This window comes from Pelobates fuscus, chromosome 4, assembly GCF_036172605.1.
Source record: "Pelobates fuscus isolate aPelFus1 chromosome 4, aPelFus1.pri, whole genome shotgun sequence".
NCBI lineage: Eukaryota > Metazoa > Chordata > Amphibia > Anura > Pelobatidae > Pelobates > Pelobates fuscus.
This window is the reverse complement of record NC_086320.1, coordinates 72,352,239-72,380,016: the sequence shown is the minus strand read 5'-3', so window position 1 is coordinate 72,380,016 and position 27,778 is coordinate 72,352,239.

Here is a 27,778-nt window from a genome sequence, read left to right as displayed (position 1 = left end):
TCAACGCTCAATCGGTACCCTTCAGTACAGGTAGAGAATGACATAGATAAGCATTCACCATAGGAAAGATCTTCAGGTGCCAAATGCAAGACGACCATATCTGTTGAAAAGTAGTGAAAGGGGGTTCACAGGATCAAGCCTGGAGTTCACCCATTTTCCTTGCTGGGGTACCAGCCACCAGCACTTTCTGTGCTACCACCATGGAAGCTCCTTCTAGAGGTTCGAATAATAGTTCAGTCAGGGCCCGTGAGACCAGTGGTACGTCACATATTGGCTTCACCACACTCAGTGGAGGCATGATTTCAATCAATGCCTATATGAAGCAAAGTGCAGCTAAGTGCTCCTCTAGTGTGTTGTAACACAGAACCTTTCAAGGCCTGAACGAGGAGTAATTCCAACAGAAAAAAGCATGTCAAGCTTAGTAAAGCCTGTATAGGATTGTAAGAGGATCTCAATGACCATCTCAGGGATGCCTATACTAATATGGACTCCCGCATCAACACCAGAACCTGAGGATCCTGGTGTGTCATGGGGCCTTGTAATAGGTCTGGACGTACAGGAATTTCCCTTGGAGGTTCCAGAATCATCTTATTCATCATAGGAATTAGAGTCGACACGGTCTTCCACGGTCACCTTTTGCATTGCCTTTTTAGGAAAGTCAAAAATAGGAAAATATGTACATCAGACTAAAATTCTAAATTTGAGTCAGTGTATCCTGAACCTGAGCATTCTGGTCCTAGCATGTAAAAAATACTTCTGGACCTGGTAGGTCCAAGAAATGGCCATCAGATCTATGTAGGGTATCAGACAATCTGCGTCAACCCTGAGGATGCGTCAGGACATTGTTATCTGTGAGACCCATCTTGGTAAATATAGGATACAGTTGCATTGATATTTGAGCAAATTGGACCCACTCATTCTTCAGCAAGCCTCTGAAGTAAAGAAGTACCTTGAAAATGACTCTTAGTTCCATACAAATGAATGGAAATATTGTGCAACATGGACCAAGCTCTGTGCAACCAATCATATAAAACCAGAATTCGAGCTAATAATCGACCAATGAGGTTCTGTTCACTGGAAACTCAGATCTAGTCCCTCTTTCAGCTGCCAGGGTAAGGTGTAACTCCACTGATGGGGACATAGTAAGTGGCTGACTCCAATAATCTTTCTCTTGTTAGATCAAGATAGGAAGGATCTGTAAGGAATCCAGAGATGCCATTGGGCCCATCTGACAAGTCTGCTGGTGGAAGCCAGGATTCCTAGTAGTTGCATCTTTTTTCTTGCTGTTACCAATCAGAAATGAAGAAACTGGGAGAGAAAACCTTTACAATCTGTGGAACTGTTCCCGAGATAGGGAAAAGCAGAGCATAGAATTTTCCACTCTGGAATGTCAACCACTGAGCTGGTCTGAAACTGATTTTCTTGATATTCATCAAGCAGCCAAACTTTAGGAGTTATGAAAGAACTATATACCTCTGTGTGCCTGCCTTCTGATGGTCTAAGGCTATCAGAAGTAGATCCTCCAGATGATGGAACCAGGTGGAATTCTGGACTCTCAATAACACTATAAGCACATATAAAGATTCTTGAGGCCACATTGAGGCCTAATTGTAGGTTCTCTTCTGAGCTAATGCCGAAGATCTCTGCAGATTGGACTGAAAGTAAGCATCCTTGAGATAAATAGAGGTAAGGAAATTATCCTTCCAGATTGCTTGAGATATGGATCTGATTGACTCCATCCCAAAGACTCAGACATTCAGCCTCTTGTTATCCCCTCTTATGTCCAGTGTAGGCTTTCATGTGCTTTTCCTCTTAGCACCAGAAGAGAGGCGAAACTTGTCCCTGGAACTGCTCTTGTTCTGGGATAAAAAAAAAAAATCACCTCTTCGTCCAGAAGGCTTCTTCCTTCAGTGCTTTACCTTTTGATTCATTGGTCTTAATACTCCTGTTGGTATGGAGACTCCTGTGCCCGTTAAGAAAAAAACTCCAGTCTATATCAATCTGGACCATGGATACCACTCAAGCCTCTAGAGTATGACGAGCCCAGGTATGTGTGAACAGAAAAATGAGGCTCCTAGTACTGGAGGAGATATGTTCATTGCTGAAGAGCAAAACGACTGCGTTATAGCTCCATTAGAACCTTGAAAGGCAGGTTTACCAACTGCCATGAGTCACCTCTGGAGTTTTCCCTGCAGAGCCAGTAGCTCCATGTATCTCAGAAATACTGGTCACTGGAGGTTCTCCGGTCAGACTATGAGGAGCTGGGATCCTTGGAACTTCCATCCTAAGGTACCAATATCTTGCAGCCCTCATTCACCTTTTCAATGGAATTATCCAAAGTTTCCCCAAACAGCACCACCCCTTCAAATAGAATGGTGTAGAGGGCAGACTTGGAGGAGGAGTCATCATCCCAGAAATAGAACCATAATGCTTTCTTAGCTGCTATAGACAAAGCCATTTGATCCAGAGAATATCCTAGTTACATCTAGGGAAGTTTCTGTGTAGAAGTCAGTTGTAACCTGAAGACTTCAGACTGCCTCTTTAATCTTGGCTTTTCATATCTCTCTCCATAGTAGCCTTTAGATCTTTAATCACATATTTCACGTTTGTAGAAACAGCAGCGGATGTCACAGCTGGCTGGTCTCCTGCAATGGTAGGCGTAAAATTTTGGACAGGTCTGCGTCCACCTATGATCCATAAGTGTGCAACTTAGGTGGTGTAGTTCTGGGGTTGGAAATAACTTACTCCACAGGGTAAAGCCTGGCCTCTTTTCTTACCCCTAAGGCCTCTGGAACTTACTTTGTAAGCCCTGCCTGCATGTCATGTGGCTGCACAGTGATAGGTCATGCTGAAGCGACAACCTTCTGAAGGAAGTCAGTGCATAACCGATTCCTTCCACTGTTTTCTCCTCATAACCAGATCCTGGTGAAGAATCAGACACCTGACAAATAATAACTAAATATTACCTGTGGTAAAGTATTAAGAAAAAATGTGAACTGTTAAATTCTATGAGAAACCAGCGAAACAGCTTTAAAACAGGCTGAAGACAGCACTTATCCATGTCTGGAGACCATGCACATACTTACCAAATAAGTGTGGTATGTTTACTGTAATTTTCCCTTTATTTTAGGCACTTTCTGGCAATTGCCCTTATCCAAGATGGCTGCCACAACTTGTTTTCCCACAATGCAAGTCATCTGTATTAGGCCCAATAAGGCACAAACTGCACACATGTGGGCCTATTCCGAGTGTGTTTGCGGTTTAGAGACCAGGGAGAGGACTCTGTCTGAAGCCTACATGGCCCCTAAACACCCAGGGTACCGGGAATAAATCACTGGGACCGAGGGGAAGCAAAATAGATAACAAAAGTGCCTGCAAGGGAGTTGAAAAGGCAACCACGTGCAAAAAGTTAAAGTTTAAAGGCACCACAGTCTCAAGGCCTCAAGATATAAAAGGTAACACAGTTTTCAAAATGTATCACAGTTTTAAAATATATCAGTATTCAAATGCACTGCAGTTTTCCAAATGTACTGCAGAGTCATATGACTTGCGGTATTACATGCAAAAGTATTAAATGCAAATTTAAATGAAACAGTTTTAAATGCCACACAGCTTAAATGCAACACAGCTTAACCCCTTAAGGACACATGACATGTGGGACATGTCAGGATTCCCTTTTATTCCAGAAGTTTGGTCCTTGAGGGGTTAAATGCTTCCTAGCAAAAGCACAACCGCATAATGTACCACAATCTTAAAAATAAGGTACAGCAGTATAATGCACTAGTTTAAAGATATCAAAGCTTAAATGCATCACAGCATAAAAGCACAACTGCATAATGTACTACAGTAAAACAGGCAAATAAAGTAATGAAGATAAAAAAAACATACATGTCCGTAAGTAAAGGGAGCAAATTGCTCACGTTCTAAGGGCTGTAGGACAGGAAAAAGACTGAGGACCTTAGGGATGGAGCCTCCTTTTAAAACCTTGGTGGTTTTCCTGTCCTATCGGCTGTAGGGGAGGAGCTAACCCATGTGTATATGCTGCCATGATTAGCCAGGAAAGGAGTGTGTGGAAATGGATCCCAAAACACGATTACATTTATAAACTATATAGGGGAAAATGATCAATATATTTTCCCCAACCTCCTTTACTTGTAAGGCAAATACATTTTAATTCATGTATTTATTGCAACAAACAATTAGGCAAAATAGTAAATCCTTCTAAACAGTACTGAAAAAAATATTTCTATGAATTAATAAAAACAAGCTGTATTAGATTTTTAATCAAGATATTTAATATGAACATAGTTAACATAAAATAACGTGAATTATACAAATGTATACAAAAATGTGTGCTTTTTAACAAGCATACCAACGTTTAACAAGTAACAGTTTGAAAATATAACACAATCTCATTGTCACAATATTGTATACCCGAACACATAGTATGGAAACTCCAAAATGGCAAAATAAACCGTATCACCAGCCCTTAGAGTGACCGTGCTGTACATACTTCAAAAGAGAATGGTCAAAAGAAATACCAGATATGAGGGAACCAGAAAGCTGAAATTTGAGGGACAAAAGCCAGATGAAGGCTACTAGAAAGTACTCAGTACTAGCCAAGTCTAACCAGTAAAGACAGAATATATATAAACGCACTATTGGGACCAACAATGTACCACAACAGGGCACAGAACTTAACCCTAGCTAACTGTTTATATACATTAGGCTAATAACCACCCTCCCAAAATGTGAGAGGCTGTCAGACCTGCCCCTCAGTGACATCCACTGGCAGAACTACCACGGTCGCAGCGGTCACAGCTGCGACCAGGCCCGTCATTTCAGGGGGCCCGGCCATCCTGTCGACCCCTGGGACCGGGGTGCCCGCCAGCATTTGGTTGCAGCCCGACCATGCGGCAACACCGCCTGGGCCGCATTGAAGGAGCCCATTGAGTGGCCCATGCTCTTGGGAATAGATGTACAGGGATATTCTGTCATACCTACACATTTACTATTCATATTTTTTAGTTCTGTTCTTTATATGTTTGATGTTTCCATTTATGTTTTCTATAGATTGCTTATACTCATGTTTTTATTATTATTTTTAAACTTATTATCGTTTGTGAGTTATGACGGAACTTCCTTTCTTATATGTATGTATATTATCCCTATGCATATATTATGTATGTAGTTTGCTACATGGTATCTACTAGATTGGACTATAATTTTAGTAGTGTACATTATGCAGTCAGGTTTTGTACACATTATACATTATGTTTTATGTATTGGTGTCTATTTGAGGTCTGATTTGTATCTGCCGAGATAAGGATCGCTCTTGGACTCAGCAAGTCTTTTGCAGGCTAAGTCCACATGCATGTGCAGTGGATCTGGTGCCAAAGTGAAACCCGACAGCCATTTCCTGCTTTTGGATCCCCAGAATGAAGGAGTTCCTGGAGGTTTGCCGACTTGTAGCCGCTAGAGATGACCCTCTGGGAGAGGAGCCTATATGTTGCAATTTGATTGTTGATGTTGGGAAAGTCGACATGTTGTATTATGTCGCCAAACATGATCCCGGCGGCCATCTTTTTGGTTGGGACTAGGAACATGTCTACAGGAAACACGTTATATACAGAGAGACTGATTAGCCCTGATTGATGGGCTTTAAAAGCAGAACTTTCAACTTATGGGGATCAGCTCTGCCTTGAGCAAGTCCAGAGAGACGAACCGGTTGGCATTGAGGAACCTTTTAATCTCTATTTATCCAGTTTGGCATTCTGCACACTTGGATGTTGTATCTACTTCCCCACCTGAAGGGATCTGGACCCAGCACAGGAGGGTGGACAGAGAACTGAATCCATTTTTGGAGATATACCTGCCAAGTACTACAGGTTTTTCGGTCCTTGTGATATGCTCTACAGACCACTTTTAGTGGGACTATGTTTGTGAGTGCAATATTATATCCTATTTTTGTTGGTGTTGTTGGTTTTATACTATGTTATATTTTTATGTATTTCATATGATTTTCAGTGATTAAAGAAATGGAAGAATTGAATTCTAATGTTTGACATGTACATGTGGATTCTGGTACCATTGATGGAGACAATACCTAATAGGTATAAACATTGCATTATACTCCTATTTATATTGCACACCTATCTTTATCACACCACGCCACTGCTTGCATTTTTGGTTTTATGTGTATCACGGTTTTCAGACTTTACCGGAGTGTTGGCGTTCAGGGTGAACACTATTGTTGTTTACACTTTTGTCATGCATGCTATTTAACACAGTACCAACACAGCAGGTATCCTGACACTAATACTTCATTTATCTATGATTTCAGAAATTCAGTATTGCACCTTCTGTGTTCCTATTTTTACCAAAGGATGATAAACAAATTATGTTGTGCATAAATTAAGACAACTGTGAGAAAGGTGATGTGGGAAACTATGAGATTTAAGGATTAGTCCAATGTCCATGACCACTACTGCTTTAAGAAGTGGCCATAATAGGAGGAATCTGTATGTGCAGTGCTTCTAGAACAATCTAGACTTTTGTGTTGGGGGCTAGTTGCACCCCCTGCACTCGTGACATAGGCAGCCTGCAATTCTGTTCCGGGTTGCCTAATGTTAATTCTGTGCACAAATTACTGTCTACTATTAAAGGCAGTGCTGGGAGGGTGTTTGCAAAGTGAAGCCTGAATGTCCCCTCACTCTCAACCATCCCCAGCTCTCTGCATTTTCAGTAATCGGCCTCTCCTCTCCATGGCTCAGGGCACATAAATACGCGGTGAGCCTGCAAGAACGGTCCAATCAAATCCGGTCTCAGAATGACATGAAATGACAACAGATGGGGCTTAGGAGTGAGCAAGGAGAACCTTCCCCAGTATTGGATTAAAGGTGTAATAGTGTCCAATACAGCATTAAAATAAAAAAAACAAATTATACGGTTAAAAAGATTTATAGTAACCTTTAAATAATACAGGGTTGTATGAAGATTTCAAAGGCTATTTCAAAATAACCTTGGTTGAAGAAAATATAACAGCAGTAAAAGTAATAGCGATAAAAGTATTAAAGTGAAAATGGAGGGAGAAAAAAAAATCCTCTTTTGTAATGTATTACAAAAATAATGGGAAAAAAGCGATGGTTTGTAGAGTGACCTTTTTAAAGTTTTATATATTTAATAGACAAATACAACTTGTGAAAATTAAATCAGGCTTACCTTTTACCCTGTTTAGTTCACTTGAATGTCGAATTCAGAGATTTGTAGATTATTCCTAAAAGATAGATACACATTAAACGTTAAACAACTGGTGAAATTACAGTGTGTGCTGTTATTTACATTAAAATACATGTTGTTGACATTTTAATGCCACACAGATCACACTAGTATTGCTACTAAAGAGATGTGTGCAGATTTCATATATCTGTCCTGCCAGGTACAACTTATCAGGGCTGGATTAACATAGGGGCTGATGGAGCTGCAGGTGCAGCTGCATGGAATAGGACCATTGATTTCAAAAATAAATACAGACAATACAAATGTCAGTCTCAGTATAAACAGAGATCATGCTGTAATACCAACGCTGGCCAATAGGGGTCGCTGTGTGTGCAGAGAGGGGCAGGGATAGGAAGTTACAGCATCTCCCTCCCTGCCTCTCTCTACTCAATAATCCGTGGGGGAGCAGCTCTGCACAGAGAGACCAGACAGCAGCGAGCCTGCAGATACAGCCTCCAGCTCAGGTAAGTGAGGGATGGGGAGAAAGGCTGCAGTGAGACATGGGGAAACAGACACAAGGGGACACTGGGAGACTCTTGGGGACACTCGGAGACCTGGGGACAATGAGTCACTAGGAAACACTGAGAAATGGGGACACTGTGAGACATGGGGACACTGAGACACTAGGGGACACTGAGACATTAGGAGACACTGGGAGACACAAGTATACTGGAGACATAGGGACACTTGGGGACACTGAAACACTAGGGGGCACTAGGAGACCTGGGGACACTGAGACACTAGGGGAAACTGTGAGATATGGGGACACTGAGACACTGCTGGACATGGGGACCCTGACACACTAGGGACACAGTGGCCCCATGTTTCCCAGTGGCCACTAGTCTCTCAGTGTCCCCATGTCTCCCAGACAGTGGCCCTAGTTTCTCAGTGACCCCAGGTCTCCCAGTGTCCAAAATGTCTCAGTGTCCCCATGTCTCACAGTGTCCCAATGTCTCTCCAAGTCCCCTAGTGTCCTAGTGACATGGGGACACTGGGAGACACGTGGCACAGACACTAAGGGACACTGGGAGACATAGGGACACATACACTAAGGGTCACTGAGACACTAGGGGACACAGAGACATGGGGACACTGGGGGAGACATGAGAACACTGGGCGACAGACACGAGGGGACACCGGGAGACATGGGGCACTGAGACACTGTGATACACAGGGAACACCATGATACATAGGGGACACTGGAGACCTGGGGACACAGACACTTGGGATCATCTTGGGGACAGATGAGGGGACTTGGAGATTATCGAATACTGTAAGACATGGGGACACTGAGACTTTGGGCAACATGGAGACACTGAGACACTGGGAGATAAGGGGACTGGAAGACTAGGAGACACTGGGAGACATGGGGACACTGAGTGACACTGAGCCACTGAGAGACTGGGAGATATGTGGAAACCACATAGACACTTATCTGTATGAATAAAATAAAGAGAGTAGTTTAAATACATTAGTATTTGGTTATGTTAGTGCTGGTAGATTCCCCTGATTAAGTATAACTAATATCATATCACTCAAAATATTGCAAAACACTTCCCACCAAGTAATGTGAAGCCATAAACACATAAAATAAAATTTGAATAAACATTTTCCACGTTTTAGAACAGTATACAAATAAAACAATATGCCTTAGTTGATATTCACGTTTTTATGTAAAAGTGTGCAAAGCCAAAACGAGTTTATCACCTCCTGTTTGCAATCCTCTCGCCCTCGCAGTACATAGTTTAAACTGATAAAGGGCACCATGCGTATTCAATAACTGCATAGCAAATGTCAGATTTACGCCAGTTGCCAACTCTACGTGCTTATCCACTCCTGAATGAACGTGGTGAGAATTTCATTTTTTATCTGTGATAGACAGCATGAAACTTGATTAAAAGAAATACATAAAAATAGAGCTATTTGCCAAGATTATCCCGAAATAGGTGAGCATGGAGGGAACTGAAATCCATTTAAGATTAAGCATAATTCGTATCTGGCACTCTCCAGTGCACTACGTCTCCCATCATCCACTTCCACCAATGCTCACTAACTATTGTTATATAAATGTTTTGAATGTCTCTGTGCTTTTTCGCAAATGTAAGACAAAAAAATATTTTATTTCTGGGAAGTAGAAGTCTCTACCTGTTGCTCTTTCCTGTTTTTCATGATTACCCATTGCCACTCGAGTCACGTACATGGACTTTTAAGCTGAAGAGAGAAACCTTTATATCGCTAGATGGTGTTCGAGGGTTCCTTGAGACTATGGTAATGGTTTTACGCCTTGGGTCTAAAGTGATTTGCACATAACAGGAACAGTGCGCTCATGTTTTTTCATTGTGGACAGTATGATTGTGGCTCAATCAAGCCTAGGGACCTTAGTAGTTTCCTTATAATAATTTGTATGGTTTCATCCAAAGACTCTGACAGTGGTTCTCTGGGTTACAAGATATTTAACTCTTAACAGCAGTTTTACCCAAATTTCTCACCCCTTTCTTGTGTTGCATTGTCCCTTGTGAGGGCAGCAGCACTTTGTATAGGGCATTTTACCCGTGCCTCCCAGCAAATGCGATATTGGCATTGTCCCGCTTTTAGGTACACCAAAGAACTATCCCCAAAAAGTGTAGCGCAAGTGCATAATTAGATGCACTAGTGCTACACTCAGGGTACAGTTTCTCTGAAACTGCTATGTTTACAGCTGCAGGGTTAAAACAAGGGGGACCTGGCACCCAGACCACTTCATTGAGCTGAAGTGGTCTGGGTGCCTATAATGGTCCTTTAAGTTTACTACTTGCAATTTAATCTAGAAATCAATTTAAAAAATAACAACATGAGGGAAAACAGCTATTGATAAATATTTTTTGTCAAGCACTGTCCATATAAATTTAACAAAACCTGTAATAGCTACTGTAATGACTATAATTATTTTCACTCAAATCTTTTTATTAATGATATTTTCTAACACATAAAAATGTCACCATGGTAAGAAATAAAAAATATGTGCATGTTTTAATTAACTAATTCTATACTGTCTCGAACTGAAGCCTTAAATGTGATCAGAACTCACTCGTACATGTTTAATCAGCCAGCGAAAATCTATAATAGCTCAGAATGGATTAAAAGCCTGTTAGAAATGGCTGCTAGTGCTCGTTCTCCAGCACCTCAAATCTTCCAATAACTAAGCACTTCCCAAGAACTGTCATCTGTAATACAGCTCACGGCTCGCCAATCTATTTGACAGCATATGCAATTTAGCATTGGTCATTCTCATCTAGCATCAGGGGAAATCAACCCTGCCTACTGTAACGAAGGATCTCGGCGGAATAGGACTCTTTGTCTGCGGTAGCTGGAATATGCAGGAATATGTCTGGCTGCTGATTTATTCCAACAGGTATAATACATTTCTGTGACTATAAAAGCAAAGTATGATAAAAGACTACTTGTATCACTTGTAGGATCTTAAAATATAAAAGTTGTTTAAAGGGAAGCTGTTACTTCTGAGTAATTTGCTCTATTGACATTTTTTTTTATAAATGAATCACCTTTAACTTGTGTTTACCTTTTTTTTTACGAGATGCTCCATTTTCTTTTGAAGTTATTATAGATTTAGCAAATTAGGTTATAATCCAGCTCAGAATAAGGCAAAGCCATGAAAAGCATTGCAAATGACAAGAAATAGAATCATTGTTTAATTTCTCCTCTCCTCTGTATGCTTTTTCTGTGCTGACTGTCAGAACTTATAACATGATTGACAGGGAACAAAGATGGAGGCGCAGGATAAATATGTTTGGATTTTTTTTTACAATTTGTTTTATTTTTTGCATTTCACAAATGAGATGTTAAGTGGACATAATATTAAAAACCTCTGGGAAGTGGCTCTTCCCCTTTGCTAAATAGTTATAGTTGCATAGTATAATAGTTGCATATTTTTTGCATTTCACAAATGAAAATGAGTTAAGTATTCATAATTAAAAAAAAACACACAAAAAATACAAACAGAAAAATAGTTTATCCTCCTCAACTAGAAAACTAATGCTATACCATGGAACTCATTACATCTGTAGTGTCTGGTCAGCTGATCTAAATAGAGCCACTCAGTTACTTTGGTCAATAGTATAGCTGCTCCAATATTCAATGTCCCACTGGAGACTTTGCCTCCCCTATATATTCAGGAGGAATAAAATTTTCTCAGGATCTCAAGGTTTTCCTCCTAACTTCAAGAACAAGTCTTTAAAATCCCTCAAAAAGGACAAATATGCTAGTTTTCATTTTACTTTCATTAACATGCTGACCTATTTCTATGGTCTCTATTTCTGCTACTAGGGTACCCGATTGTCCCCAGACTTGCATGGCATAAGCCAAGAGATAATGTGTGCCCATCATGTGTATACCTAGATAAAGGTGCCTATTAGCATATTGGGGCATCAAAAGTACAGAAGTGATGTTTTAGCTCAACAGAGCATTAATTTGTTTTACCACTAACTAATTAGTGAATTAACACCTGGGCTTTGAGTATTGATTTGCTTGGTGACAATAGCAATTGTATAACTGTAAATGACCAAGGGCCATATTTATCAAGACAAAACTAGGACAACGTATTAAAACTCAAGGAAATCACCATAGCAACCAATGTGCTATTTCTTCTGATTCTTCCTAATTTAGCATTGAAACCATATCTGCTCCAGTTTTATTTGATACATAATTTCCCCAGATCTATATTCCCATAATTTCACTTAGAATTTGTGAAAATAATTTTGTGAAATTGAGGGGTTAATTCAAGGTGCATTCATTCCATTTTATGTCTGGTAAACAATCAAACTACAATGAAATATTAATCAGCCCCACAGCTCATGGGAATAAGGATTGCACTTAGGCACATTTTTTGCTCCCAAAGAGTCACTAATTACCTATTTTTCCCAGATACCTCCTGGGTCCATACTGCAGAAGCACATTTTTATTTCATCTTAAGAATATTAAATATTAAGAGTTTAAGGAGTATTTATTTATCATAAAATATATGACATCAGACACATTTATACATATTGCAATATGTGTAAAATGTAAAACAATAAACAGGGTAAGGTTTCATTTAAATACATTTATTTATTTAGAAAATATTTTACCAGGAAAGATACATTGAGATTTCTCTCATTTCCAAGTATGTCCTGGGTCCACAAATCATTGCATTGATACAATTGGGTACAATAAAATACAAAAACAATATAAATACACAATATATACAAAATTTAACATACAACCGGTAAGAAATATATAATCAACCATGACAGGTGCATTCTGTTTTGAGATATGTAGACAGGGATCTCTTAAAGGACTCTAGGCCTGGGGAAGATTTGAAAGTGTGTGGGAGGTTGTTCTATAATCTCTAGGAAAAGGAGGAGCGGGCTGCTTTCTTTTTGTATTGAGGTAGACTAAATAAAGTGCTGTAACTGGATCGGAGGTTATAGGAGGTGGGAACAGCCGGGGAGAGCATTCTGCTCAGGTAGGGTGTGAGCTTCCCAAAAAAGCTCTTAAACGCACAAACATATCCTAACATCATGGATCGATCAATCTGTCTGTCTGTTTATCTATCTGTCGATTGATCGATCTATATATAATATCATTATAATTAATAATGTTATAGTCACTTTACTATTTTAGAGACTTTAATGACCATTTGATATCTTTATGCTTTCACCAATTATTTTTTTTACATGCAATCTTGCGAATCTCTGCTATTTTCTACTTCATTAAATAGCTGCTCGTCCAATAAAAACAAACTGACCCATAACTAATTCTGAGTAAAACTGTCAGAAAAGGGTGACATCTGAAATAAAGACCCAATAAAAAAATGTGCATGCACATACATTAATGTGGCTTTTTATTAATGAAAAAAACATCACATGATTTACACCTTCTTTGAATAAACATCTTCTCTACAAGGCAAGAGACATAAGAACAATATTTGTCCTCTTGTGTCTACAGCTGTCAGCTAGAATTGTATCAAAATAACAGGTACTGAACAGGACACCACAGACAACTGCCCATCGTGACAGTAATGGCTATTTATCAAGCAGTTATAGAAACTTGTTGCAATGCATGTTAAATATAACAAAATTACAATTAATGTATTTGCCTTTAGATTGCATAGTGGCACCGAGATATACAAGTGTGATGAATGATACTGTAACTATAGAGATATCTGGGCACCTATATGATGTGATAGCCTTCCCTTCTACCAAAGATACTGCTGTTCTTCACCTGAAGTCCAGTAATACCTCGTTGGGTTTGGAGACCTCAAAACCATCTATGAATTGTAACAGAAGTAATACCAGTAAACTGTCAACTCTGTTAGAAAAGGTCTACTTTAATATGAATAAAACAGCTCTTAATAATTACATGCAAACAAACAATGATTGATCACATGTCTAAACTCTTAAAATAGTTATCCCATTCTCCCGATAGACACCCTAGCGATAATATATCATTTTGCCGGTAGAACACGGCATGATTTAATATACGCTCCCTATGTGGGGTTAAGGTGTTTTATGAAACACCAATGCAACAAGCAATATATAAACAACTCTACAGACAAATTATACAATTTCACGTGTGTTCTATATCAACCAACACCTTCACCCACAAGTGTTAGGTGAGGAAAAGACATACTTAACTTTAACAATATGGCTTCCCCAGGGGGGTGTTAGGATATGCCCCCTTCATAAGATAGCCACAATATAGGAGAAAAAAATAGGCTATGACACACTGCAGGTGACCCAGGGCTAGGAGGGTGGACTGGTGGTTGCTACATACATACCTTCTATGGGAGACTCTTGCTTTTAATATTCTTTTTTAAAAAGGAAAATAAAGCAGCATTTTACATAATACCCTTGTCCTGTTAATCATCCTTGTTAATCAGTCCTGTTAATCATCTTTGAAAAAGGTGTTTGCATTCAAACATAGAAACAGAATGTGACGGCAGATAAGAACCCTTTGGCCCATCTAGTCTGCCCAATTATATATTCAAGAGCAAGAAGAACCAATGTAAGGCCCCCCCAGAAATCTAATTAGAGGCACCCAAGATCGAGTTTATCCTCATTGATCTTGTGAATGCACATCTATCTGCACAGTGTATTTTTCAATGTTGCTGTATTTCACTATGTTATTGTATGTTTGCTTTGTAGGTTAACAACAGTATCCCCAAAACATTTTTTTCTCTTATAGAATTTCCCATGTATACCTTCTGGATGGAATTTCATCCATTCTGTACATCTTAAAAGGTTACTCCAACCACCATGACCACTTCTGCTTTTTAGAAGTGGATTTAGTGGTAGGAGTCAGTATGTGCAATGTTTCTGTTTGAAGCACTGCACATACTGAGATACAGTTACACACCCAACACAGGTGACTTTGGCAGCCAACAACTCTGTTCCAGCATGCCAGATGTCAATTCTTTGCATAAAATACACCCATCGTACACTCAGTACACTGGTAAACAGATGTATTGGGCTTCCCCTAGCAGGCAGAGACTGTTTTCAGGTAAGGGGCTAAACGGTTTGTCCCATTAGGGCAAGCACGTCAAACTTAAAGGCTAGCACAGGCCAAATAGAAGCGTAGGTTTGCTTTGAAAAGTACAGTATAAAAAAAAAACAGCATCCCCCTCTTGTAAACCCCAGCACCCTCCTCTACTAAACCCCAGTCCCCCCTCTATACAAAATCTCAGTCACCCCCTCTATACGACGTTCCAGTCCCCCCTCTATACTAAATCCAAGACCCCCCCTCTATATTTAATCCCAGTCCTACCCTCTATACTAAATCCGAGTCCCCCTCTCTATACAAAATCACAGTCCCCCCTCTACTAAATCACAGCACCCCCCTCTACTAAACAAAACCCAATAATATTAGCCAACAAGCAGACGCCACTCACATTGCCGCTGCCAGTATGCGACTCCTGAATCCAACCTCTGGTATACCCCCAATGGCGCCGTCTGCACCCTGTGCCAAAGCGGATCCTCCCGCTACTCCTGGAAGCCCTGTGAAGTTGGAGCACGTTGACATCACGTCGGAATGTGACGTGGCGTTGCGTGCCTCTGTGCACCTCCAGGTCCTCCACTGTCCAGCCGCAATACTGACCAACACACACGCACTGACAGACACACACACACACACGGAGAGACTCACTCTCTGACAGACACACAAACACACACTCACTGACACACACACACACTCACTGACAGACACACACACACACTGACAGACACACTCACAGACACTCACTGACAGACACTCACTGACAGACTCACAAAACTCACTGACAGACACACACACACACTCACTGACAGACACACACACTGACAGACAGACAACACACACACGCACTGACAGACAACACACACACATTTACACATTCTTGCACACACTCACAAATCCTTTTATTTATTGCTCCCTACCTTTGGGAGCTGGTGTGGGGCCTTTCACTGGGGTCCAGAGGGGATCCTCTCTCTGGCAATCTCTCTTCTTGCTCCTCAATGCTCCCTCACGTGCAGTTTAGTGATGCCGGGCTGGAATGAGTCATATTCCGGCACCTGGCATCACCACAGAGGTCGTGCGCGAGGGAGCAGTGAGGAGCAGGAAGCACAGAGTGAGCTCCCTCTTTGCAGTGTTCTCTCTCCCCAGCCGGGTAAATTTTAGCAATGTAGGGAGAGCAGATGCTTACTCTGCCTTAACAGTAAGCATATCAAACTCGCGGGCTGCAAAGATATTCATTGTGGGCCGCAACTGTTAGTGAAAAGTTTACCTGTAAAAGTTAGTTAGTGCCATGGACCTCCTGGCACCACAACAGCTTTAGTACAATGAAATTAATATGGTGCCCAGAGTGTTCCTTTATAGTACCTGTACAGAAATGGACTACTGCAGCAAACTAAACCAGGTAAATCAGGAAAAAACGATTACTTATATTTGTAGACTTTAAAAATGGTCACCGTTACTGTCAAATGTTACCAGGAAAGCTATCTTGAAGAAAACTTTACTGATTTATGTTTGGAAGGGAAAACAACTCATTGGTGAATTATCAATTCTGAAGTATGCAAAGGCAGCAACAGTTGTCATGGTTACATAGCTACTAATCGAAAATTGTTTAGGACAAGAAACTGGATTAACTGTCTTAACATAACTGGACTAAAACTAATAAAACAATGTTCCATTAAAGTAAACCTCCATGCATTAAATAACTTTTATGCGTGTTTTAGATTTAAGCAGAAAATAGATACCTGCGTTTCTGTGTGAATTTTAAAAATGAAAAATAAATAAATAAATTGCAGCATTCTTCATCTTTACTCTGCTTCCTCTGCCCATCTCCATTATTCTAAAATTACTAATTTCTTCAGAATTCTGGGGAGGACCTGTTCTGGTTCCATAAGTACACCCCTTCTGTCCGTATCTTTCAATCATGTTTCACTGGAAAAACATTTCCTTATTATCAGAAAGCACAGGCAAGATTTATGAGAGTTTTAGTCCTGTTAACAGCTTTCATAAGTAGAAAGCTGACATTTGACAAGTCGCAGAAATTCAAGCTTTTTCGCAGTACTGCTGATTCACTCTGCGCAGGATGCAGTCACAGAGACAGTTTGAGAACTGATAGATGTATGGGTGTGAGTGACACAGACAAAGTTTCTAATCTATAAATCTGTCACATTTCTAATCATTGCAAAGAGAGTTCAGCAGCTAGTGTCCTATCTGCGCTTCAACCCTTGTAGTACTGCGTTAAACAAGTCCAGCAGTTCACACTCTGTAGACTAAAATTAGAGGATTTTGATTGGTCAAGCCACTTCCTGGTGAGGGCAACAGTAAAGGTTGATGATCGAATGTCTGGAGATTCTTCACAAATGGAGCAACTTCAAAGCAATTTTTTTTTTTAATTGTTTGCTTTTGTATTGTTTTTTTTGTTTTTTTTTTGCATAATGAGTTCTATGTATTATTTATAAATTGCTTTCAAAACGGGTCAATTCGTACCTGTACTGCTCCTTAATGGAGATCACAGAGATATTGAATAGACATTTCACAGATAGATAATATAGATAATATAACTTTAATTTCACTGATAGATTATATAGATGATATAACATTAATGTTGTGTATTGGCTTTTCTGGTGAAGGGCTGGACTTAGAGCTGGTCAGTCATTACTCTATGTAAATTAAAAATGTAATAAGGTTTCAGGTATTGACTGCAATTAGTTTTGGAGAAACCGAATGCTAGGAAGTCACACGAGACTTGGAGAAATGAACACAACACAAACAAACCTACCTTACACATTGTAGATGTTAAACAAGCAAGATGAAGTAAGTAATGCAATATCATAGAATAGGCTTAAATAAATTGTATTCAGCTATACTGTGTAGAACAGTAAAATATTTAGAGTGTAATATGTAGCACGCTACACCATCCATATTACAATAAATATCACTGATATGAAATGAGAAAGAAACAGGCGATGAACAACATGAATCTCCATATCAAACATAGAAACATAGAAACATAGAATGTGACGGCAGATAAGAACCATTCGGCCCATCTAGTCTGCCCAATTTTCTAAATACTTTCATTAGTCTCTGGCCTTATTTTATAGCTAGGATAGCCTTATGCCTATCCCATGCATGCTTAAACTCCTTTACTGTGTTAACCTCTACCACTTCAGCCGGAAGGCTATTCTATGTGTTCACTACCCTCTCAGTAAAGTAATACTACCTGAAATTAACATAAAGTCCTATTCTCATTCTGGGTTCTGCTGAGTAGACTAGTATTGGGGAATAGCAGATTTGAAATTAACATAAAGTCCTAACATAAAGCAGATTACTTCCATATCTTCAAATATGATGACGTGGATTACGAGCCTTTTGTTTAACATTTCTCATACAATGTCCCTATCCATAATATTATTAGAAATGTTAATTTCTAATACTAATAAAGATCCAGAGGTCTGGGGTGTATTTGATATGTATTTATATATTTTTCCATAATCTGATTGTTATTTCAAAAGGCAAATCAAGTTTCTATCATTCCTAATCCCAACACTACACTAACACTAACCATTAACTGCTATAGTATCCTAACACTAACCAATAATATCTGCACAACCTTAACACCATTAACCCCTTCAGTACCTTTAGACAAACCCTTATTCCCAGCAGTAAACAACATGAACCATTAATCCCTGTGCTACACTAACAATAACCATTAACCTCTACAGTAACCTAATAACCCCTTAACCCCTACACAGCCTTAACACTAACCCTTAGCCACAGTCTGGCAGATATAACTGGCATGTTAAGAGAATCCTGTACTAAAGATCACTTTAACAGATAACTTTAACATCCCAATCAACAACCTCAACTGCCCTGCTGCCTCCCGTCTGCTCTCTGTAACCTCCTCCTTTGGCCTCACAGGAACTCATACAGCAGGAAATGACCTCATCTTCACCAATCTCTGTCCCACCTCCAATCTCTCCACTGTTCCAGTTCCTTTATCTGACCACCATCTGTTAACCTTTAACATCAGCATACCCCATACCCAAATTTCACCATCCTCAACTCTCTAATCTTGCAGAAACCGCCACTGCCTTGATCCCCAGCATTTCTCCACCAAACTCCAAACTCTCCTTTTACCCATCTCAAGTCTCACTTGCCCTAACTCTGCAACCTCACTCTACAACTACACTCTCGCCTCTCAACTAGACATCATGGCACCTCCTACATTTAAACGAAGCAAGCATTCCCAATTACAACCCTGGCACACCAAGCTGACCTGACATTTCAAAAAATGTTCAAGAACTGCTGAACGCTATTGTAGAAAGTTTCACTCTGCACCTGACTTCCTCCACTAAAAATTTATGCTGCGCTCCTACACTCTGGCTCTTTCTTCTGCAAAAGTAAATTACTTCAATACCCTCATAACCACACTCTCCCGCGAATCCAAAGGACCATTTCACATTTTTACTGCTCTCCTTTGCCCTGTTGCTCCCCCTCCTCCTACTACCCTGTCCGCCTCAAACTTTGCAACTCACTTCACTGAGAAGATTTCTACAATCAGGGAAGAGATCTCTAACCTCTCTCCCTACCCTTCCATTACATCACCCAGCCCCACTCCCTCCGCTGTTCTATGCTCATTTGCACCTACTACAATGAAAGAGGTTTCTGCTCTGCTGCGGTCCTCCCGCCCCACCACCTGTTCCCTCGATCCTATTCCCTCATAGCTCATCTGCACTCTGTCTCCCTCTCTTGCTCTTCCTCTAACTAAAATTTTTTAATCTCTCCTTTTCCTCACCCTTCGCACATTTCCTTCACCCTTCAAGCATGCAACCATAACACTGATTATGAAAAAGCCCAACCTTGACCCCAACTCCCCATCCAACTACCGCCCTATATCGCTACTGCTATTTGCCTTCAAGATCCTTGAGAGACTTGTGTATGTGAGACTGACAGACTTCCTCGAATCCAACTCTCTACTTGACCCAATTCAGTCTGGATTCCTCTGTTGAACCAGTTGTGACGAAAGTATCCAACGATTTAATAGCTGCTAAATCTCAAGGCCATTACTCTATCCTAATTTTCCTTGATCTTTCTGCTGCCTTTGACACTGTTGATCATCAACAGCTTCTACTCATTCTCTGTAATCTCAGTCTATGAGATACTGCTCTCTCCTGGTGCTGCTCTTCTCTCTTCCAGTTTTTTTTCAGTGTCTCTTTCTCTAGCTCTGCCTCTTCTCCCTAACCCCTCTCTGTTGCCGTTCCCCAAGGTTCTGTCCTTGGTCCCCTACTGTTCTCTATCTATACTGCCTCCCTTGGTAAACTCATCAGCTCCTTTGGCTTCCATTATCATTTATTTGCAGATGACACACAAATCTACCTGTCCTCTCCTGATTTCTCTCCGCCCATCTTGACTCGTGTCTCTGACTGCCTCTCTGCGATTTCCAACTGGATGGCTGCTCACTTCCTTAAACCCAACCTGTCCAAAACAGAACTTCTGTTTTTTCCTCCCTCAAGTGTTGCTACTCTCGCATCTGTCTCCCTCCAAGTCAACGGCATCACCATCCACTCTACCTCGCAGGCTCACTGCTTATGTGTTCACTTTGACTCCAACCTCTCCTTCGACTCGTCCACTCGATCGCCAAATCCTCAGCTTCCATCTCAAAAACATAGCTCGCATCTGCCCTTAACACCAGGCGCAGCTAAGGTGCTGATCCATGCCGTTGTTCTTTCTCGCTTTGACTACTGCAATCCCCTTCTCAGTGGTCTTACGTGTTCCCAGATTGCAGTGCTGCAATCTATAATGAATGAGGCGGCGAGGTTCATTTTCAAGTCCGCCCGCACCTCCCACGCCTACTCCCTTTGTCAGTCTCTACATTGGCTTCCAGTTAGATATAGGGCTCAATTTAAGATTCTGGTGCTTGCTTACAAGTCCCTACATAATGCTGCTCTAACCTACCTATCCTTCCTAATACACAAATATGTCCCGTCGAGGCCCCTGCGCTCTGCCGAAGACCTACGACTATCCTCTGTCCATACTCCCACATCTGATGCTCGCCTCCAAGACTTCTCCAGGGCTGCTCCTTTTCTGTGAAACTCCCTTCCCATCTCCGTTAGACTTTCACCCAATCTCCACTCCTTCAAAAAATCTTTGAAAACTCACTTCTTCAGGAAAACATATCATTTAAACTGTTAGCAAGTTCCTCCTCACCCCCATTACTCTTCTCCTGCAACTGTCAAAAATAAAATACTAATAACCTATTTCCTTACCCCTACTTATACCCTTTGTGTCACTATACCCCACTTCCTCTAGCATGTAAGCTCACTGAGCAGGGCCCTCAACCCCTCTGTTCCTGTGCATCTATTTGTCTGGTTACAATTACGTGTCTGTTAGTCCATCCATTGTACAGCGCTATGGAATTTGCTGGCGCTATATAAATAATAAAATAATAATAATAATAATAATATTAAAGAAATGCAACATATAACCAGCGGCCAGGTTTAACATATGAGAGTTTAGAATACAGTCTGACAATGACTAAGAATAAACATGTACAAGCCAAGGTTAAGAGTACTCAAACACAGGAAAACAAATAAACATGTAATACAAGTATAAAGAGCCAAAGTCTAGAATTCCAGGGATAAAGGCAATCAATAACAACTGAGTCTAAACCAGAAAACGCACAGCAGTAACTGTAATGCACACTAGGGTGACTGAGACCATGACAGGGCAAAAAAGAATGGTTAATGTGGCCTTAAAAATGTAAATTATTCTAAATGGGTTGCATCAATTATGATGTCCAAATGTATGTATACTATGTTGCTGGATGGACTCGGATTGATGTGGCTTTCGAAAAATGATGCAAGCATCAAGGCATATATGAAGGAGGCAAGTTGGAGCCCACATTATAAACACGAAGCTCTCTCAATCAAGGCATTCAGTTTCCCCAGTAATCCCATACATGCCCCTGCACCCTGCACCCTGCACCCATACAACGCCTCTCAATCCCATACATGCATCCTGCACCCTGCACTCGTACAAAGCCCCTCAATCCCATACATGTACCCTACACCCTGCACCCATACAAAGACCCTCAATCCCATACATGCACACTGCACCCATACAAAGCCCCTCAATCCCATACATGCCCCTGTACCCTGCACCCTGCACCCATACAAAGCCCCTCAATCCCATACATGCCCCTGTACCCTGCACCCTGCACCCATACAAAGCCCCTCAATCCCATACATGCCCCTGTACCCTGCACCCTGCACCCATACAAAGCCCCTCAATCCCATACATGCACACTGCACCCTGCACCCATACAAAGCCCCTCAATCCCATACATGCACACTGCACCCTGCACCCATACAAAGCCCCTCAATCCCATACATGCACACTGCACCCTGCACCCATACAAAGCCCCTCAATCCCATACATGCCCCTGTACCCTGCACCCATACAAAGCCCCTCAATCCCATACATGCCCCTGTACCCTGCACCCTGCACCCATACAAAGCCCCTCAATCCCATACATTCCCACACTGCACCCTGCACCCTGCACCCATACAAAGCCCCTCAATCCCATACATGCACACTGCACCCTGCACCCATACAAAGCCCCTCAATCCCATACATGCACACTGCACCCTGCACCCATACAAAGCCCCTCAATCCCATACATGCCCCTGTACCCTGCACCCATACAAAGCCCCTCAATCCCATACATGCCCCTGTACCCTGCACCCTGCACCCATACAAAGCCCCTCAATCCCATACATTCCCACACTGCACCCTGCACCCTGCACCCATACAAAGCCCCTCAATCCCATACATGCCCCTGTACCCTGCACCCTGCACCCATACAAAGCCCCTCAGTCCCATACATGCACACTGCACCCTGCACCCTGCACCCTGCACCCATACAAAGCCCCACAATCCCATACGTGCACACTGCATCCTGCACCCTGCACCCATACAAAGCCCCTCAATCCCATACATGCCCTGTACCCTGCACCCTGCACCCATACAAAGCCCCTAAATCCCATACATGCCCCTGTACCCTGCACCCTGCACCCATACAAAGCCCCTCAATCCCATACATGCACCCTACACCCTGCACCCTGCACCCATACAAAGCCCCTCAATCCCATACATGCACCCTGCATCAGCCCAGACTGTACTCATGCTATTTAACATTAAAAACATGAAAATACCCTCTTTTTATGAAAGTCTGTGCTCTTGAGCCAACACCTCCTCTTCCACAAATTCCATTAGCTTTGGAATGTAGGACGTAAAATTAAATAAAGATGGCCTAAAATTATAATAATAGACACACAAAGTAATTTGGTTTCCATAGAAATGAAGAACAAAAAAACATAGCAATGCGACAATGTATTACAAAGAAGCAACAGCTCTATATGGCTAAACTAACCGTAATTACAGTGATATCACTCGACTTTAATGTCTTCAAATGTACAATCTTTAGAATACACTTATCATAATCTAAGCTGTTTATTATATAGCCGAGCACATTCATTACTTTGATCTTAATATGCTTTGAACAAAGTAACACTATTGCCTGTTAATCCTGAAATAGTCTCAGGTGATCATTGAAATGCAGAGTTTTCTCAAGTTTTTTTTTCCAGTTTAACTGTAGATCAAGTAACTTAAATTTAAAGGACCAATAAAAGCACTCAGATAACTTAATCTTAAAAAGCTGGTCTGGGTGCATTTGCCCTATCCTTTTAGCCCTTCAAACTAAAACATTTAGTAGATATTGGAATGTTGGATTGAAGCATTATAGGCGCTTGCATTGCAATGAGTGAGTTTCACTCGGTCACGTGAAGTTTGACATCCATGAGGACATCATTGAATAAAGCTCATAGGGAAGTATTTGATGCAATGCCTTCCTATGAGAAGCATTTGATTGGATGTGCTACCAGTGATTGCTGTGCAGGTGCACCTCATCCACAATGCCTTCTATCAGGGCGGATTTGGATTGGGGAAGCCTCCAGGATGATATTGCTGGAAAAAAGGTTAGTAAATTATTTTTTTCACTATTTTTTTCACAAGTCAAAAGGTTGGGGGGCAAAATCTAAATAGGGACTAGGAGGACACTGTAGCGTTAGGAATACTGGTTTGTATTCCTAATGGTATAGTGTTATTTTAACTCTAAAACAAAAAGTTCTAATTGTAAGTGTATACTGTCCATTTTATATCAGTCTTTCTTAACTTTATAGAACTTTATATGAGATGTTATGAAGCAATATGCTAGATCTGAGGTTTTTAACCCTTGTTTTGGAATTCAAAGTTGGATAACTGTGTTATTTAAGTAGGTCTTTATTAGCTGAAATGGACATGCCATACCCATTAGGCCCCAGGTAATTGCCCATAGGAAATAGTTTACTGTTTGTCTCTGTCCAGTGGATGTTTCTTTCAGACTGTCTAAGGTGTAAATAAAAAAATGATGTAATAATTTATTAAACTACATTATATTCACAAGGTATCTATCCAAGATGAAATGTTTGCTTTAGTGATATATGTTAAAAGGGTCCAGACTGTGCACAGCCAGAGAAACCCAGATACGTGTCAAACCATTTGTAATTGACTTCACTCTTAACAGTGAGACGGAACCAGTGGCCTTCTGAAACCATAACCACTACCGCGTGCTGCAGTCATTATGATACTTAGGGTTCCTCTGTTTCAGTTAATCAGGTAACATGCTGGTGCACAAATTACATATCTGACAGCAAACTAACAATTAAGAAAGCAAACAAACGTAATCATGTTTAAATAAATGTAAACAAAAAATTATATACTACACCTGTTTTTTTATGCTGACCAATTGAGAGAATTTGAAAAAGGATTCAGAAACCGGCACCATTGAGACACCACAATGCACAATTAACACAAGTAGAATGATCTCTCCAGACCCATGAACAAATGGTGACAATGTACAAATAACTGTGTAAGGAAATTAGTTTTCTCAATATACAAGTCAATACGTGTATAATCTTGTAAAATCTCTAATATCATCAATTATCAAAATTATACCATATGGGTGGGAAAAGGTGTTGGCCAAAAGGATTTATTTCCATTTAAGTACACAGTGCTTCTCAGTGAAAATGTCTGGTATGTTTCTAAGAAATGAACAGAGCACCAGCCTTTTTTTACAGTAGGGAGTCAAACACATAACGTAAATAAAAAACTAAAAAAAAACTATAAAGTTGGGATTTTTTTTTAGGGGCATGTTGGTAATCGTAGTCTGGAGCAGAATTAGTAAATAAAAAATATAAAGTGAATCAAACAGAAAAAACAAACTGTCTGAGTCAGAGTCATAAGGGATTATGTATAAAAATTGTTGCATTTATTTTCACATTTGCGTTAGTTTTGAGCAAATGCACCATTTTCTCAAGTGTAAAGTAAATCCTGCATCTTTTTCCCCGTCGTCTTTTCTGTAATCCACGTTTACACCACTTTTCATTGCGCTTTCAGATATTTTTTATTTATTTTTCCTGATGATATTACCATTGATTAGATTCACAAAATAAGAAAAAATGAGTAATGTAACTAAGGAAAAAAATACATATTTGCAATTGGAAGGCTTATTTTTAGTCCTTAAACAAAAAAAAAAAAAATAAGCTTACGAAAGCTGCTTAAACGTCACGGATGACAGTGATGTAAAAACATTGTTGGGAAACTATATATACTGTCTACAGCTCCACCTACTGTCCAGTCTGCCAAACAAATTCATTTTATTAGAAACTTGATGGTGCTACAATAGTATTCGGAATATCTGACTGAACATTATATGAACAAACATAATATGTAAAACTAATCCCCGATGTTATCTTAAACTGGTAGTTTATGCAAAGAATTTAAGCTAATGTTACTTTGTTTCTAGATTTTAGGACACTATATCTTTAACATATAAAGTACATACATTATAAGGTTATATCAATCAAAAATCTGTGTTTTTATTAAATTCTATTCTTTGGCCAGAGTAACCTTTGCTGTGCCGGTCCGCTCCCCCCTCAAAAAAATAAAGAAATAAAAACTGCGTAACGAAACACTGCACAAAAAACTCCAAACACCATGACCACTTTAAATAGTAATAGTAATTCTTTAATATATGCTTGTTCATGTTGTGCTTCTCATTTAAATAATTAAAAAATTACAATATGTATAGACCAACATTACAAGATTAACGTCATGATCACGGCTTCGCTTAATGTCTTGATACTTCCCTGTGCATATATTGTCATTTTATCCCTTAAAACATGATAAATCAGAGACTGGTTTAATCTATATATTTTATGGATTGCGCTAACAGTTAGTCAGAAAAACAGGTCCAAACCGGTGTCTATTATCACCTTCCAGAACAATGGCTTTTCTGGTGGTGATTAAACAAGCTTTGCGATGCCGAGATTTTCCATTTATTACTTGGTTTAGCAAGTAGCAAGCCATTATCTTAAAACAGCAACTCATTTTGTCCACTTATCTCCACTACAGCCTCAAACCAGGGTAATGAGATTGAATATTTCATGACAATGATGTCAGCCAGCGCACCTCCCTAGTCATCACACATACTTTTATTACTGCATCTGATTGAGAAGAAATTAATGGCTTTTGTGAAAATGGATTTAGTCAGCTTCAAGAAACAGTATTTAAAAAAACAATAAAAAGCTGCATCTTTAGCATGTGAGTCATGTGCCGTTTATAGGAGAATAACTGGTTTTTATTATTTAATGAAGCATTCCAAGCACCATAACCACTACAAGGCTAAGCCCAGCTGACAAGAGTCATGCACTGGGAACTTTGTACAGAAAGCAGATTTTCTTGACCAGAGGGGTTTATCCACAATGCTTAGATGCCAGGAAGCTGCTACTATTACTATTAAGCAGGTGTGACAAAGAAACACAATAAAGAGAGTGTAAATAAACCCCTCTTTGGTATGAATAGACATTACAGTGGGTTTTAACAAAACTTAGAGTAAGGGTTCCCAAACAAAGGTCTGCTGGTACTAGTTTTTTGTTCCTATCTCCTGGTGCTTATTGTCCTGTATTCTGAAGTCTACACACAGGGCAAAACCTACGACAGCATAATAAATGTGGATTTTAATAAAACACCTCTAACCAACAGGTCTGCGGGTCTGGGAGGATCAAAAAATAGAAACATTTAAATTTGTTTATGGATCTATGTACTTAACAATTTTGGGCTACAATTTGGTGAAATTGACCAACTAGATTGGCAATTCTCATATTTACCTACCAGTTCTGGCTGGAATATGGTAATTCGTCCTTAAACTGCACAATTCGGCGGAATGCATACAGTGCCAACTTTAAAATCAGTGCTTCTCCCATCCAGGGTTTTTTTAAGTCTTTATTTAGCCTGAATCTTATTTATACTATACGATTCGGAAATTTACAAAGCACCAATTTTAAACAAAATAGGGACCGAATGCATCCAGAGAGTGGACATTCGCAAACTATCATTCATTTACTCTTTTTTAAGTGAGCAATAATTATCAGTAATAAGAGGCAGTTAGCGTGTGGGTGCAGGTACATAAAAAATTAAAATAAGTCTATGGTGGTCCATATTACCCCCAATATTATGAGAGGGAGACTTAAGACCTCCCTTATGCCCCCGCTCACCATGCCGTGGGTGGAGGCATGTGCTAAACAGTAAGCAACCAGCCAATGGTGGCTGGTGGGAGACAATAGCATGTACCCCCATGTTCTATTACTTATCCCCAATGTCAAGGGCAGCGACATAAGGAAAGTGTTTAAGTTAAGTTAACATACCAGGGTCAATAATGATGACTGATGTTTTTATTTTTTATTTTTTATGATTTGTCTACTGCCTGCTAGCTCTTTCAATGGGCAAATAGATCAGGCCTAGATTTTTTTAACCACAGGGCCTGGATTTCAGCAATCCAGCAACTTTATATATCATATGCATACAAATTGTCAAACTAAAT